Here is a 14,676-nt window from a genome sequence, read left to right on the forward strand (position 1 = left end):
TGTTTCAGAAATACAATTTCTATGAAATAAGAAAAGTGAGATTGTTAGTGAAGAGATTTTAAAGATTCTTATTAAAAGAGGAAGTTTCCAACTTTTATTTCTGCGCTGATTTCTTGATACTGTTTCTCATAATCACATTTAACCTTTCAGAGATGATCTATGATTTGGTTATATTATTGGGACAAACTGAACCAACAATCTGAATAAATGGGAAAGGTGGCATTACTTGTATCACCTTTTGGGTTATCAGCCTAATATTAAATGACTAAAGTCAGTACATTCTGACTCAGACACCTACCAATATCATGAGATATTGAAAGTAAATTTTATTATGAGTCACACTGCTGCTGCCTTTTCCAGTATTGGCTATGCTCTGCATAAGAGTTTGTATAAGCTTAAAACCCTTAAATGTCACCTCCGAGTTTAGCCTAGAATGATTGTATCCTCAGACAAAGATGGTAATTTGAGATGGTGAGTGAAGAATCAACTAACAATAGGTTATGAGACTTCTGATGATGAACTTTCTGTTTCCTCTTCTTACTTTACATTTTTCTCCTATGGATGCTTCATAAATACTTCTCTATCTTTGAAACTTTCATGAGAGGTGAATATAGCTGGAGACAAGTTTTCATGGGAAGGACTCAGTGTCACTATATTGATTTGGTCAGTAGACTTGGTGTGCTGGGACACAAAGTAGTGCTGTATACTAGTTGTGTTGATGAAAAGAGTTTGGACAATTTTCAGCAAAGATACGCAATTTCATGAATTTTTTAGCTTTGAAAATATTTAAGGGGAGACCAGAAACTGAGTCTCTCAAGCTCCTCTTCTCATAGTTGTAAAATCCAATGGAATTCAGTCTGCTGTGGTCACCTAATCAGCAGAGGGGAGGCTGCCCCAGTGCTGAGCTTCTCCCTCCAGAGACAAAAGTAAGAAGCAGAGACATATCCCTCAGGGATCAAAATGTTCTTTCTGCCTCTTCCCTCTCTGCAGCACTTCTCTGCATTAAACTGAAAGCTTCTCATTTCCAGTAGTGTAAATCTGACACATTTCGTGAGTGTTAGGTCCACTTACCTATAATAAAAATCACAGTTGTTAGAAAATATAGAAAAATTGAAACATTCTGAGGCTGTGCTGAACCTCAAAATCAACTGGAGTGCTTCAAGCACTATATTTCTACTTCAGATGCTGTATTTACCAGCTAAATAATAAATGTGGTCAGTTTGTGTTACACTGTTTGATGGAATTGTGGCATTTTTTTGTAAGCTTTTTGCTTATTACTAGGCTTGATGCTGTTGTATGAAAAGAAGTTCCTTCATATTCTCTTGGCAATAAGGGAGGGTGGCGGTGGTGTAGACTGGAAATAATCCCTAGAAACTATTGCAGCCTGCAACCCACACTACCACAAACACGCAAAATGAGCTCCTTTGTACAAGAACTCTGCTGCAACGTAATCCAGGTGTAATCTGGGGTGGGGATGGTGGGGCACTGGCAGAGGCTGCCCAGAGAAGCTGTGGCTGCCCCATCCCTGGAAGAGTTCAGTGCCAGGTTGGATGGGGCTCTGAACAGCCAGGGATAGTAGAAGGTGTCCCTGCCTGTGGCAGATGGGAGTGAAATGAGATAGTCTTTGAGGTCCCTTCCAACCCAAATGAGTTTATCCTTCAATGGTTCTAGAAACAAACAAAATTGTATTGATTCAAGCTCTTCAATTCATTTGGCAGAATGAGGCATTTATTTGTTTCTCTCTTCAAATTAGAAAGAGGTTAGGAAAATTAATTACTTTTAAATTAAATGACAGAACTGCACAGCAGTTGCCTCCAATTTAACAGTATTAATATAAAAATTGAACTATTTGATTTCTTCATGTCTTTTCATAATCTCCAGGTCTATTGAGGTTAAATCATTCTCCTCTCCTCCTTTACTTATTTAATGAATTTGTTAAAAAAGCAAACAAAATTTCATTAATTTAGTATTTCCTTGTGCAACACTGGAAAACTGATTAAGAATAAATTAAAAAATTAGTTTAGCATTCCATTTAACATGATAGTTTTATTTCAATAATTACTTTATTGAAACACTTTTAATTACCTTGCAAATAAAAAAAAAATGTCCTCACATTTCCTACTGAGAAAATGATTACTCAATTTTACACATTCTATTGCCTAAAAGGTGTTTGGCAGTTCCATTTGCTAAGTGTATTGCAAAGAAATGACTGAGGTAAGAGCCAAACTTGTATTCCTTGGTATTTATTTGGGATTTAGCCACATATCCAGGCTTCCTAAAGAGAGAAAAATGCTTCTGGTGAATCAAACCTGGTGCTCCTCTAAAACCATTAAGTTCTCTGAAGGTGGCCCTTGTAAGCTGGTTGCCATTGCAAATGTACTTCTCTACTGCACCAGGAAAATCCCTTGGGTTCATCTCCAGTGGAACCAAGTGGTTTGAATGTGATAAACACAACCTATAAAACATTGACAGACCAGTTCTGAATTAGGTTTAAAGATCAGCTTTTTGGTAAATTCTTGGGTTTTTAAAGGCAACATTCAGCACTCTAGTGTAGTGTGTAGTACTAACTTTTCTAGTATTATACATAATGGTTCCTTTCCCATTAAAAATGTCCTAATGGCATATTCAGACCTTGCAAATGTTTATATTTCATGTCGATTTTGGAATTTAACATGTAATTTTGCCCACTGCTATGCCATCGGTTGACACAATTACTGTATTTAAATTTCAGGTTAGGTTTGTTATTTTTTAAATCTCATTCCTTACATAGATTACCGTTTTAGTTTTTTTGTTTCTTTTGTTTTATCATCTTTAAAAGCAAGAAAAATATCTTCACATTGAAACAGGTGATTTTATGAGCCATGCACTGTGAAGACAGGAGGTTTAGTGGATGGTATCTCTTCATTTATTTTTCTCAGTGCTTATAGTTGATGCAGAAAATAATAAGCAAATTGTTCTCTTCATTCTGTATTATCTTGCCCAATTGTGTGTGTCTGCATCAATTACTTTATGACTATATCAGCAATATTATCATTGTCTTTGAATTTTGTCCTTGTTAAATTAATAGGAACATGATTTTGTGTAGAAGGGAAAATAAAAGTCTATTTTGTCTAAAATGTTTAGTCATTAGCGTACTTCAGTGATACAAATGCTAACAGAGATTATCATTTTGCCTGTAAAAGGGCTCATTATTTCACCATAAAGGTATGTCTGTTTTACTAATAATTAGACTTTCTGATAATAATGTTGTAAGAGTCTTTGATGTGCACATATAAAATGAACATCACACTGTTACTTTGTGACAATAATTCATGGTGGCTAAGTTGTACTTTTCACAGAATCACAGAATCGTTAAGGTCGGAAAAGATCTTCAAGATCATTGAGTCCAACCTGTGACTAATCCCTGTCTTGTCACCCACACCAGAGCACTGCATGGCTCATCCAACCATTCCCTGGAAACTCCCAGACATGGTGGGACTCCACCACCTCCCTGGGAAGCTTCCAGTGTTTATTAACCCATTCTGTGAAGGAATTTCTCACAGTGCTCAACCAAAATCTCCTGTGGTGTAACGAGTTTATGTCCTCTTATCCTGTCCCTTGTTCCCTGGGAGCAGAGCCCATCCTCCCCTGGCTGCACTTTTTTCAGGGAGTTGTGGAGAGCCAGAAGATCCTCCCTGAGCCTCCTTTTCTCCATACTGAACAACCCCAGCTCCCTCTGCTGCTCCTCACAGGATTTACCCTCTAGAGATTTCACCAGCTTTATTCGCCTTCTCTGGACTCAGTGTCATCTTGCATCCATAAAGAAAAAGTGTGACCACAAATCAGCAATACATACAGTTCAATTATCAATTTTAACCCTTAGTGTATATTTAGGAATTTCACTGGAAGTTACTTAGCTATTTTTAGTGTGTCTGACCAGGCAAACATGGGAAATGTCTTAAATATTTGCTGCCTGTACATCCAAAGAGTAGTAGCAGTTAATGCCTCCAGAGCTTTCTTATGAGGCTTTAAGGCTGATTTGCTTTAAATGCCAGTTGATTGACAGGAGCATCTTGTTCAGAACATGGTCAGATTACAAAAATTTAAATTGTGAGAGTTTGGCCTGGCAGCAACATTTATATTTCATTCGAGGTGGTTTAATGCATGTCAAATTCCCAACCGCCTGCATATTCAGCAAAGATGATTCAGCAGGCATTTTTGACTCTATGCTAGTAAATAGAATGAATCATAATCTTTAGTCTGCCATGAAAACAAGGTAAATACATGTCTTACATCCATGGCTAAACACTCTTACTGCTTCCTGCAGTACAGAGTGGCTTGGTCCAGATTCTCTTGAGTGACATCAGTAAAGGAATTAAGCACACTACACAGAGGGAGCTGGTCTAGGAATACTCCAGTGAAAATGTTCCAGCCTTAAGGAGGCAGGAATTTGAGATCAAAATCACAATATTGTCCTGGTTGCCTTTAAGGATTCAGTACCAATGACAGAGAGAAAGGATATATACTCCAGAGTCACAACCAACACTTACAGGAACCTGCAGATGGCTGAAAAGTTACAGAGACATTGGAGACAAACTCTTCTCCTATAGGAAAGATGGCAAAACAACATCAAACAGCATAAAGGTGTGGCTCATTAAGCTCAAGCTGAACATGTGGAAAAGTTTCCTGACTAGTAGCAGGAAGTGTGTCACTGAAATATGTTTCCCAGAGAATTTGTTAAATGATAGTCCTGATTCAGGTGGGAGGTTGGGATGACATCAGAAGGGATCCCATCAAATCAATGTTTCTGTGACTGGCTGACAATATTAAAAATGGCATTACATAGCTCAAAAGTGACAATGAATCTCTAAGAGTGACTAATAGAGTGAGGAGTTAAACTTCTGTTGTCACTAAAATCCCAGTCTTGCATCATTGTTCAGCCTTGACATTTGGCATTGTCCTCTTTTGCTAGAAGGGCTGTGAATGTTTGTCTTATCCTTCACTGGTCCATCCTGTGGTTGAGTAGATCTCTTTAAAAGGAGAAAAAAAATGTTCTTTCCTATGACCAGCTGAGATTGGGCAGAGAGAAACATTTCGCATTGGGATCATCTTCTAGAATATGTGGGCTAAAGATGATCTGTGAGTGAGAAGGATCAGTGTCTGCAGAACAATACATTGTATAGGAAAACTCAAATTCATAGCAAATCTGCACGTCATTGCAAGTAGGTGAATTGAGGATAAAAGTGACAGGTAAGTTCCTGTCACTTTTAAGTAAGAAGGTTGGGAATTTACTTATTATTTTGTTTTATGCAACAGGAGTTTTCTTATTTTACCTTTTTGATCCATCACACTAGAACTTAGATTGAAATGTTCATAAACTTTTTGTCATGCTCATCTTTAAGTGAGCAGACCCTCCAGATCCACTTATTTCCACCATATCATTAAGGGTATTGCTTTATCTATGGGTAGCAGATGTCTTTTCCTGAGCTTCATCTACAGAGAGTGACAGGCTGCTGAAGGTTTATTGTTAAAGACAGAGGGAGAGAGGGAACACAGGTGTCCTCTTGCTGAGCACTATTTGATTAGAAATAGTGAACTGTCCGTAGTTTCTTTTGTAAGTAAATGGCAAGAACATCCGGATACTTAGTGGTAAAGAACATCCAGATACTTAGTGGTAATAGGAAATTTATAACATTTGTACCTGAGGTAGAACAGGAAAGACGATTATGAGGAAACTGAATTTTTTTTTTTTTTTCAAGAGGGATTTTGTTAAACTTTGTAAATAAGGTTATGGAGAGGTTGAGAAAATGGGAAAAATATTTTAAAGAAAAGTAATTTTTGTAAAGAATAATATATTTTTACTCGATATTACCATGCAATTTGAGGAATAATTTAAAAATTAAATTGAATTTGGCTCATCAATAATCTAAACTATAAGAATAAATAAAATATTAAGAAAATAGAAACAAAGTTGAGACAAATATGGAGGTCTTTCATGACTGTGTGGAGACAAATGAAAACATGGAAGCAAAAGAAATTAATTGATGATTGAGCTACAGACAGTATACTAAGGAGAAGTCTCCTAACAGAGAGGGAAAGAAATTACAGATAAATGAAGACAGCCAGGATGTATTATGTCATTCTTGAAAAAAAATGCTTGCCAAAAAGTTTCAAATGCATTTAGAAAAAGCAGGTCCTGCCTGAGCAGCCAGGTCTCTGATGGGCAGGTGACCTGCCTGCTGGGTGAGGGACAGGCTGTGGCTGTGGCTGTGGCTGCCTGCACTCCAGCAAAGCCTTTGACTCTGTCTCCCAGGGCATCTCCTGGAAAAGCTGCAGCTCAGGGCCTGGACAGGTTCATCCTCTCTGGGCTAGGAGCTGGCTGATGGCCTGGCCCAGAGGGTGCTGGGGATGGTGCCACATCCAGCTGGGAGCTGCCCGCCGTGGTGTGCCCAGGGAGCAGTGCTGGGTCAGCTCTGTTTAAAATCTTTACTGGGGATCTGGATGAGGGGGTCGAGTCTACCCATGGTAAATTCAGGGAGGACACCAGGCTGGGTGGGAGTGTGGATCTGCTGGGGGGCAGGAAGGCTCTGCAGAGGGGTCTGGGCAGGCTGGGTCCATGGCCTGAGGCCAGTGCTGGGAGGGGCACCAAGGAGAAGTGCCGGGTCCTGCTTTGGGTCTCACCATTCCCTGCAGCTCCAGGCTGGGCAGAGGGGCTGGAAAGGGCCCTTTGGGAAAGGCCCTGGGGGTGCTGGTGCCAGGGGCTGGACACGAGCCCAGGGTGCCCAGGGGGACAAGAGGCCATTGACTTCCTGACTGTTATCAAATCAGAGAGTCCTGCAGGACCAGGGCAGTGATTGAACCTCTGTATTCAGCGCAGGTGAGGCTACGCCTCAAATCCTGTGCTCAGTTTTGGGCCCCTCACTATTTGAAAGACATTGAGGGCTGTAGCTGGGGAAGGATCTAGAGACCAAGTAATGCAAGGAGTGGCTGAGGGAGATGGGAGGATTCATTCTGGAGAAAAGGAGGTTCAGGGGGGAGCTTCTGTCTCTGCACAACTTCCTGACAGGAGGGGCAGCCAGGTAGAGATTGGGGTCTGCTCACAGCAACCAGAAACAGGACAAGAGGAAATGGCCTCAAGCTGCACCAAGGGGAGTTCAAATTGTACAGCATGAGAATTTCTTAACAGAAATGGTTGCTAAGTGTTAGAAAGGGGCTGCTCAGGGAGCTGATGGAGTCACTATCCCCAGAGGTGTTCAAGAAACAACTGGACATATCACTTAGTGCTTTGGTCAGGTTGAGCAGGTGGTATTCAGTCACAGGTTGGACTCGATGATCTTGGAGCTCTTTTGCAATTTTAATGATTCTGTTTTTCAGTGATGCTTTAAAAAAATCTTTCAGTTTTTTGGTTAAAAGGTAGGAAATGCTAACATTTCTCAAGCACCAATGGAATAATATCCAAGGGACAGAAAAAGTTAAACTATTCAATCAAAGCAAATATATATATGACAGCATGTAAGAAATCTTTCTGTATTTATAAGAAATCTAACCTGTCAGTAAGTCTGAAAATGTCTGGAAATATAAATACAAATGCCCCTGTTTATTTAAGAATGTATTTTTTCTTATACATGTAAACTGGGCATTGTCAGTCACTGTAATTTAAGCTCAAAGAAAAATGATGGAGCACATAAGCAGTGACATATAAAACCACAAAGGAATAAGGAGATGATCAGCATCCATCAAGGATTTATTGAAAACCAGCAAGTCAAAGCAATGCATGTTTCTTCTGAGAAATTCTTCAAGGTTCCCTTGGGTGCAGGAAGCCTAAATGCTTGATGCATCTGACAAAGTTTGTATAATAAGAGTTATGATCACACTGAGTTAAAAAGTTAGTCTGTCAGAAGGAAATAGTGGCACTCAGCTACCAAACTGATGCAAAACCCAATCATGCTCTTCAATAAAGTCTGGTGGAAGAAGGCACCATATGCACGAGATGGATCATGACTGACTAAAACAGCAACTCTGTAGATAAAACTCTTGATTGTAGAATAGCCTTGGTGGAGAGAAGTAACTGAAACCTTAAATTACAGCAAAGGTAACTTTGCTTCAGTAGCAAATTTTTTTTTTTTTTTTTTTTCTAATTAGCGACATCATTTTAAGTAAAAAGAATCCCAAATAGGATGCAGGATAAAAAAGTGGGTTTGGATTTTGCGACATCAAGTGTCTTTGAAAACAAATTAGACAGATGTCCATCAGAAATGATGTAGTAATCTTGCCTTAGGGAAAGGGAATGCTCTGGGGACCGCTATCATATCAATCAATTCTGCTCCTCGAGCACTGATGCATGCATATCCCATTGTGTTGACTCTTACTGCTGGTGACCACAAACAGAGATGTGCTGGAATATTGCTGTTGTCATTAGTTTAATCTGGCCAAAGACATAATCTCTTAAAAAGAGCTGTTTTTTTCAAGATCAAGGACTGGAAAATACAGACCCGGGTTGTAAAGGAAGCTGGCTTTTCCTCTGTTTTGTGATATGGCACTCACATGTTTGATGTTTCTCTGTCCTTAAGAATGCCACAGTTAAATAGTCTTCTACAAACTTACATAATTGGACACAGACAAATAATATGAGGGTGATAAGATTGTTCTCATGCTTTTGACTCTTAAAATAGGTGTGGATAAGGGTTCTATTTCATAAACTGCAAAGATAGGACCATTTTTTTCTGTCAGTAGAGCTCATGAACAAACTGTAAGCACTATTCCACTCAATATGTGAGAAGTTTTCATCAAAATATGCAGCATAATACTCCACCAGGCCTTTCACTGTCTGTCCCATCTCTCATAATCAATTGCAACAGAAAAAGCTAAATTGGTTTGTTCATATGTCAAAAAGATTCATATTTAATTACAATGTGATCTTGCATGCCCTTAATGGATGTGTTGATGTGATAGCAATAATAATATTAATAGTAATAATAGCACTTTGCAATTCTGTAATTGCATTCTGATTATACTAAAATGATTTACAAACACTAATTATGGGAGCCTTTCAAAGCTCTTGTAACAAACGTGGAAGGTCCATGTTCAGCAATTACAATAATACTTCTCCTTCAGAAAGAATTTCCTGCATATTACCACACAATCTATGACAAAGAAAATACAGGAATATGAGTATTTTGTCAAAGACTAGTGTGCTGAAGATATAGATATAATTTTTATCCTTATTAAGCTACTTCTTTTTCTTCCATGTCATTGTGTCACCCTGCAATGAAAACTTTAATTTTTCTTGGCTTATTTGGAAAACAAAAGTAAGTTTGCAAATTGCAAACTTTGCAGCTCATTCATAATCAATGTAAGTAGCTTATTAAATATTAATTTGTTGGGAAAATATCAGTATCTTTCCTCTTCACTCTGTTCACTGTTTTATGTCACCTGTATGCTATTTTTTCTCTCACTTGACAGTTTGATTTCCATGGCATATTAATATGTTTAAAGTAGCCATTATGCAAATAGCAAAGCTGAAATTTACTTCACATAGGGATGTTATTTCAAAGCACAGCACATTTCTCACACAGTTGCTGAAACACTAGAAAAGAAAGAGAAAGGAATAAAGAACAACTCTCGAAACTGCGGTTGGATATGCATGCCTATTAGGAACTAACTTTCTGGTTTGCATCTGGAAACATCGATCTGTGCTCTCCTCCAGGGCCACACTGCCTCATGACATTCCATCATCCCTTTAATTTCCTTCAGTGCAGTGTTATTCTTCCATGGAAACATTTTCTCCCTCCCTGCTGCCCTTTACCTCTGCTTTGCCTTTTTGAAGTGAGACCTTTAGATTTGGCAGAGATAAGATACATTGTTTCGAAGTGGATGTTTTACAGCTTGATGCTCTTTTTGTGCATTTTTTAATATTATTTTTGTGGCTCAGGGGAGGCTCTATGTAGTCTAAGTCAGGGTGTCTGAGTTAACAGAGGGGTTTTTTTGTGAGATATTGGACCAATAAGCAAACTTTGTGGTAAGCTCACAATGTGGCACAGCCCTTCAGCTTCTGCCTTTCAAGAGAAAGTAAAATCTGCTCAGCCACAGCCATGGGTCAACTTCTGAACTCCTCTGGTACCATCAATGAAAAATAAAACAAATGGTTGCATTTTGGGAAATTTTGCAGGATTCTGTGTTCAGTAGATATAGTCCACCCTGCTTTATCCATTTCTATGTCTTTACCCAACTGTAGGACAAATTTCTGCTGATTTTGATGCAATGAATTAAAATGATGAATTTTCTTAACTTATAGTTCCTTCACAAAAAAGTCCAACAACACAGCAAACCATAACAAAACAACAAAAAAACAAACAAAACCCCATAACAAAAAACAGTCTTAGGTTTTCACGTCTTGCCTTTATTTTTAGCAAAATATTTTTTTTTTCTTTTTCTTCATTTAAAACCTTTAGCTATTTATTAAAAATCTTTCCATATCTATGAAATTCCTCAATGTAACTTAAAGTAAACATAGAGATACACACATAAAACAGAGTCCATTGCTCATTAAAAAAACCCCAAATCTGTTTTCTCATCTGCTTAGATGAATCCCATGGGTAAACAGTAATACAAAATGTATTTATCTTTATATGATCTTCTAATCCCAACTGCTATATTAGGCAATTTTTCACTTGTTTCATGCATGTCTTTTTATTGTCTACATCAGAGCAAAAATATTGGTAATAAATATTGATTTGAAGCAAAGTAGAATGGAGAGCTATCCCAAACTCTATTTTGTAGGATGAGGTTTAAAAAAAAAAAAAAAAACAAAAAAAAACCAGAGAAAGAATCCTTGGGGATCTCTTCCAACTCAAGATATTCTATCATCCTGTATTATGATAAAACCTATAAAACCTATATACCCTCCTAGCAGACAGTGCATTTATAGATTAACTCAATAAGTCTTTGGAAACGAATAATTCACTGCATTTAATCAATTTTTGAATCCTTTTCCATGAGAATTCACCTAAACTCTTCCATATTTATATGGACAACTCACAGACTTCTAAGATAGGTACAGAATGGAAATTATCAAGAGACTGAAGGTCTTAGACTGACTTTGAAACTGCTGTGAATAGACAAAAATATGTGGTGTTTCAAGTGATTCTGGTTTTAACAAGAATGTCAATTCTCATTTACAATTGTTTGCTGAGTCCATTTTTAAAAGCATATTGTAGAAAACTGAAGATTATTTAAAATGGTTGATGACTGTTGAACCACTGCTGCCAATTATGAAAAATTTTTAGTGGAGAAAAAAAAGTATTATATCAAGGAAAACAAAGTCTCTGTCTCATGGCAGCATAAAAGGATGTAAGGGAATCTGCAAATGGCAGAATATGTATTTGAAGATGATGAAAAATAAAGACAGAGAGCAATTGGCAAGAATTTGACAACATATGTGTGAGGTTTGAACTCAAAATAACAAAATTATTTAGCAGAACACCAGTTAAAAGTAGCCCCAGTAAGCAAAAATGCATTTTAGAATTACAAAAATTGGGATGACTGTTCCTTTAAAGAAATATCCGTGCCCATGGAAATTAGAGCTGTTGTGACTAGGAAATACAAACAGAAATATTCATTATTGGAATAGGATTATAGGAAACTAGAAAAAAAAGAAGTCTTTTTTTCCCTTAATATGGAACTTTTGGTGGTGACTGATGAAGGAGAGACTAAATCACAACTTTTTTTGTGTCCGTCTCCCAGTTAGCTCTGTCATAGATGAACCAGTATAGCAGAATAACATCCTCGCTGCTGCCACACCATACTTCACCAACCATGGGTTTGGAGGGGACAACAGAAGTTAGTCCAGACCTCTCTTCTTGTGCCTGAAAAACAGGAATAAGTAATTTGCTACAAAGAGAGAACTTGGATTTGTTTTTTTTTTTTCCTTTCTTTGTTTTTTTGTTTATCTCGAATAAGTGTTTATCACATTAGGAAAGTGCTTACCAATTACTGCAGTCAAAAAGTGGGTACTGGAGAGCATGGCTTCATTTCTGGACAAATTACATGAATGACGATTGCCCTCAGGAAAAAACCTGGAAGCTGTTCCCTCTTCTATTTGCAGGGTTCTTAGCCTGGAATGGGCGTGGGTTTTGAATGTTTTTTTTTTTTTTTAGTGTTGTTACCATGTATCAACACTTTTGAGTGCTGTTACCACGTAGAATTAAAAACAAAAAATAACAATTAGCATCCATCTTTTGGTGCTAAAGCTGAAGAAAAGATTAACTTTGATTAAGACAGGTAGAGTGAGAATCACAACACTGGGAGAAAAGTGAGTAAATGTGAATAAAATTGCTTTATAACAGATATATATCATGAGCCTGGTCATAAACTATGGCCTTACCTGGCAAACCTCCCTATCAGATTCTCCTTTTATCTCTGTCAGACAATTTCTCACAATCTTGAGTAATTTTTAACTCTTTCTAAAAGACTACTCTTCTCTGGAGCAGTCTGCGTGGTTCACTTTCAGTCACAGAACTCCAAAGAAGGTCTTACCCAGTAGCAAACTGAACATGAAATGAATCTGTGAGGGTGAGGGCAGAGTATAGCACAGCAGCTTCTCACAAATTGTTTTTTTTAATTCATTCTTCTTAGATAAAGCAATACCTTTTTTTCACATTATCTAGACCTTTAGAAAGTCTTAGAGCTCTGAGTATTTTATTTCAAGTTCTATCTATTGGCAGGGCCTGGTATTCCACATGTACATATATTTCAGCAATAGCAAATCCTTTCTCTCTTCCAGAATGCAGTCAATTAAGATTTCCCTTCTTCCCTTTAAATGCTGTCCTGTACGTTCTTTAATTTCCAGAGGAAGAGGGAGAAGAAATTTATTTGCCTCTGTGTTTCCTGCAGTGTAATCCATAACAGTGCTAGTAGGACATTGAGTTAAATCCTGCACCCTGTGAGAATGCAATTATCATGCCCTCAGAAAAAGCACTTCATTTTTTAGAGGGACACTGCAAGTTCAGATAATGCTTGACATCCTCATTTTGAGCTGGTTCAAAATACCACATTGCAGAGCCATAATGTTGTATTTTTTTTTTTAAATGTCAGTCTTTCAAAACAGCACGGTGCCCTATAATTAAATCTATCACAACATTTATTTTAGATATCTCAAATTTGTAGAATTGATTTAATGGCTCTTTTTGTGTTCATCTCTCCCTCTTGTGGCAGCAAAGAAGAAGATTGCTATTTACTAATAAATTGAAATGAGCTAACCCTGACCACAATGTATTTCTAACAACAGGATGTTTTGAGGTATGTTTAAGTTGCAGAGTGTTATGTAGAATATAATTTGATGTCCCCATAATGCACATTTATACTTTTATAACACAGGAATTTATTTGGACCTTACCCACCAAAACTCCCACCTGTTAAATGGTGTTTAAGTTTATGCTATTAAATGCATGTGTGCAAATCAAATATTTTTATTACGTTTATTAAAAATATTTATATGGAAAGGGGAAGACTTTTATATATTTTTATTTCTATGTTTGATTTTTATTTGCATTTGAACGTTGTCATATTAATAGCAATATGCCTGTAAGGAAAGAAAAAAAGTGCACTAAATATCAGTGCATGGTAAATGTTACTATAACAAAAAGCTTTATTGAACCACACATTCTTAAAGGACCGGCAAGGGTGATGGATTTCTCCCAAGGGGCAAAATATATTTTCAAAAAGCCATATCTTCAGCTTGCTCCCTTCACACATTTGATGTATTTTTATACAGATTGAGTTATATTGTTTCACTGTCAGTCTAATCTGCTGTTGGGACCTTTCAGATGGAATTCTGATAAATAAAAGATTAAGGGAAACAAAAAATTTCTTTTAAAAACCCCAAACTACCAAAAAGGTAACTCCAAAATTTGGAAGTACAAGCATAAAACAGAACCAGAAGGGTACTCTGATTAATATTATGCGTGAGGTGGGCCTGGTTTTAGGGCTTTTTTTTGTTTGTTTGTTTGGTTTGTTTTTTGGTTTGTTTTTTTTTTTCTGTTGGGTTTTTTTGTTTGTTTCTTTCTTTGGTTTTTTGTGGGTTTTTTTGGTGTGGATTTTGGTTTTGTTGGCTTTTGTTTGTTTGTTTGTTTTTGGGTTTTGGTTTCTTTTTTGTTTGGGTTTTTTTTGGTGTTTTTTTGTTTTGTTTTTTTTAAGGAAGTATGTACCTGTGTGAAAAGAAAAAGATGTGCAAAAATAATTTTCCTTTCATCTATGTGCTGGCTGGAAACAACTTATTTAGAGGGGCAGAACAAGAAGAAATACCCTCAAGTTGTGCCAGGAGGGGTTTATATTAGATATTAGGGGAAATTACTTCACCCAAAGTGCTGTCAAGCCCTGCCTGTCCAGGGCAGTGGTGGAGTCCCCAGCCCTGTAAGGATTTAAAAGATGTGTAGATGTGGCACTTGGGGACACGGTTTGATGGTGGGCTTGGCAGTGCTGGGTTAATAGCTGGACTCAATTTAGAGATCTTTTCCAACCTAAATGATTGTAAGGATCCATAATTGACAGAGAGGTGGTGGCAGAGCAGGTCCTGTTGCCTTGGACTGGATCTTCTTTCTGCTGAGTTCTTGTTGTTCTACTTGTCAGAACCCAGGACATCCCTCTGCCTGTCCTGAGCAGCCAAGACCCCTGACAGGGGTCTCAGAGACCCTGGAACAG

The sequence above is a fragment of the Haemorhous mexicanus genome, chromosome Z (assembly GCF_027477595.1).
Source record: "Haemorhous mexicanus isolate bHaeMex1 chromosome Z, bHaeMex1.pri, whole genome shotgun sequence".
NCBI lineage: Eukaryota > Metazoa > Chordata > Aves > Passeriformes > Fringillidae > Haemorhous > Haemorhous mexicanus.